Source organism: Dipodomys ordii, unplaced genomic scaffold (genome assembly GCF_000151885.1).
Source record: "Dipodomys ordii isolate 6190 unplaced genomic scaffold, Dord_2.0 Scaffold63, whole genome shotgun sequence".
Taxonomy (NCBI): domain Eukaryota; kingdom Metazoa; phylum Chordata; class Mammalia; order Rodentia; family Heteromyidae; genus Dipodomys; species Dipodomys ordii.
The window spans coordinates 7330083-7333577 of record NW_012267279.1 but is presented as its reverse complement, the minus strand read 5'-3'; positions in this window follow the sequence as shown (position 1 = coordinate 7333577).

Genomic DNA, 3495 nt, shown 5'->3' with positions numbered 1-3495 from the left:
TTTTTAACAATTTTTGTGTGTTTGCATTTCATGAGCTGTTTTTTTTTGTGTTCATTGAAGAATGCTTTTATAAATCACCTTCCCCCCTCCCTCCCACCCCTCCCCCACCCACCATCCTTAGTTTGTAAACCTACAAAATAGGTAGTAGATGTGTTTGGTTTATGGATGCTAGGTAGCTGATCCTTGATCTAGATCACTATTTCCTAACATTTTCATTTTGTGGAACACAGAGAAAACATTGCTGCTATCCTGCATTAGGTAAATGACTGAAGATGACTGGTGGTTGGACTCAGTGGGTTGTTAGCAGGTAGGGCCTGTACTGAGAGCTTAGAAGTATTGGCAGACACATAACTCATTCACAGTTGGGAGGCTGTGGTCTAAGCGACTCTCATGGGTTACTGATGAAAAAACTGTTTACCTTCCTGTTCCCAAGGCATGCCATAATGCTGGCCCTTCAAAAACCCATCATAGCTGCATGAGAAGTGAAGTTTCTGGTAACTAATAGAGCTGGGAGATAAGTTAATTACTATTCTAGTCATAGTTTATAAAAATTAAGTAGGTAATTGAAGTAGAGTGGCTAGAGGAAAAGCCATTTCTTGTCAGAGAGACCTCCTGAGCCATCAGGTCCCGTGTGTGGCAGACATCTGTGATTCAGTCTTTCTGGCCTTAGTGCAGGTAGCACTTCTCCAACCATGCCATTTACATTGGCCACTGAATGGAAGTGACACATTAAAGCATTTAAGATGTGCATCTGTCAATATCCTTTCCTGCTTTGCTTAGAGATCATAGTACACATTCTGAGATTGTGTCAAATGGCATACAGGCTAACAGAGATCCAGGGAAGGAAAATGCTAGGATCAAGATCTCCCAATAAAATGCAATGTACTGGCCACCTTCAAATTCTTTGGGATGGATTCTTCTAGTGGAATTTTGTTCTCCTTAGGTTGATAGGTTACAGTATCAACCCTCAGTATCTCAGAATGAGCTTTCTTTAGAATAGAGGTCATCAGGGGAACCCTAGTCAAATATGACAGATACCTTTATAGGAAAAGGAATCTTTGGAGTTAGGGAAATACCATGTGAAGATGAGGAATGCCCAAAATTGTCAACAAGCCAGAGTTAGGTAAAGGACATGGAGCAGTTTTTTCTCAGTTCTCAAACTATGCCTTGATGTACATACTTGTAACTCCTAAATTGTGAGATGACAGATTACTGTTGTTCATACAACCCAGTTGGTGGTACTTTGTTATAATTGCTCCTAGCAAATAAACCAAGGGATGATTAATTAAAAATACACACACATACACACATACAACAAACTTGTTTTGGCAGTACTAGAACTCAGGGTCTTGTGCTGCTAGCTTTACCACTTCAGCCATGCCTTATCACTTTAGGTTAGTTTTCAGATAGGGTCTTATGCTTTGGTCTTGGTCAGCCTTGGACTAGGCTAACCAGTCTATGCCTCCAAACTGTGCCTCCTGTGTAGCTGGGGTTACAGATGTGAGCCACTTTAACAAATTTATTTGTTGAGATAAAGTCTCACCAACTTTTTGCCTTGGTTGGCCTCAAACCAGGATCCTTCTGATCTCTAGCTCCTGAGTAGCTGAGCATTTTTTGTATTTATTTTATTTTTTCCTTTTAATGGCTTTATTGTGATATCAGTCACATGTTATGTAACTCAGTTGCTTTGGATGCACAACTCATTGGTTTTTAGTATAGTCACAGAGCCATACAATTATTGCTGTAATCACTTTTAGAACATTTAGAACACCTGGAAAAATCTGGTCTTACTATCAGTCACTCCTCACAATCTCTCCTCTTTCCTGCAAGTGCAGGTCTATTTTCTATATTTTTAGTCTATCCTGGACATTTCATACATAGAGAACCATTCAGTACATGAAAGTCTTTTGTGACTGGCTTCTTTCACTTGGCATGTTTTCGGTAGCATCCAGGTTATCACATGTATTTGTACTTGTACTTAGTTCCTTTTCAGGGCTGAGTAAGATGCCTTTGTATAGACTTCTCACACTTTATTAGTTTTTCATCAAGTCATGAGTCTTTGAGCTACTTCCACTCTGAGACTATGACAAGGAATGCTTCTATGAGTTGCTTGGGTCCAAGTTTTGGATTTCATTTATCTTGTAGTTTCTTTTTGTAATATACCTGGCAATGGAGCTGTGGAGTCATATGATAATTCCATTTTTAACACCTTAAGAAAATGACTTAAAAGCAGTTGTATCATGAGTGTCTGCAGATTCTAATTTATCTACAACTTCACTGCCGCTTGTTTTATTTGCATTACTTTAAAATTAAAACCACCCTAGTGCCTGTCAATGGCATTTCAGTCTGGCTTTGATTCACATTTTCCCAAAAGCTCAGGACCTTGAGCATCGCTACCTTATTTTGTGTTCTTATTGAGCATTTCTCTGAAGAAATGTCTGCTCAAATCCTCTACTCATTTTCAGTTGAGTTATTTGGTTGTCTTTTTATGACTGAAGTGTATAAAATGACTTTATAGGTCAGTAATTCATTTCAGTGAAGAGTTAGATTTATATATATGTATATATATACATATATATTAACCAGCAAGATGTGAATACAATTTCTATTTCCTTTAGAGTTCTGAGGGCTGTTCATATTTTCCAAGTGTTTAGTTCCCTCCTTTGAAGTAAGTACTTGAACAAAAGAGAAAGATCAGAGAATTCTGAGCTGAAAAGACAGAAAATAGAAAGCATTAGGAAGCTGATACAGGGGACCAAAATGTGCCATCCCAATATATCCATGAGCACATTGAAGTCTGAACTCAAAGCTACCTCTTAGAGATTTACTTAATTTACCCTGGTGTGTATCTTATCTTATATACCTGAGGTGTCCCTGTTATGAAACTTTTTTTGTTTGGTTTTCTCTTGTTAACCTGTATTTTGTTACTGAGGTAGAGCCCAAATGAAGCATTAGTGCCACCCTATATTGGAAGGATAGAGAGAAAAATTATGTTTCCCTCCCTCTGCATATTGTCTAGGGAAGAATTTTATCATTGCTAATGGTTGTGGAGTTTTCCTTCTTTGTATAACCCAGCAGCTTTGTCAGTCTTCAGACCATCAGCCAAAGGAGATTTAAAAACCCCACATTTTCCTCTTTTCTCCTTAACACTGTTCTTCCTGTGACCTGTGCCTTGATTGCCTTTAATTATTGAACTCTGGACTCAGGGGTGAAGGTAAGTGGAATAAAGTTGTTCACCTTCTGCAACATGGATTCTTCCTTTGTTACCTGGACCAAAGCAGAGCCTTTCCTCCTCCACTATGCAAATCTGAAGCAGATAAATGTGAGCTATCAGGAGCCAATTTGCTGGAAATCTTCCCCTTAGTAATTGGCTTCATATTTCAGCTCTCAGAAAAAGTCAGCTCTCATTACCACCTTTGCCTTCTCCCCTCAAGGCCGAGAGAGAGAGAGAGAGAGAGAGAGAGAGAGAGAGAGAGAGAGAGAGAGAGAGAGAGA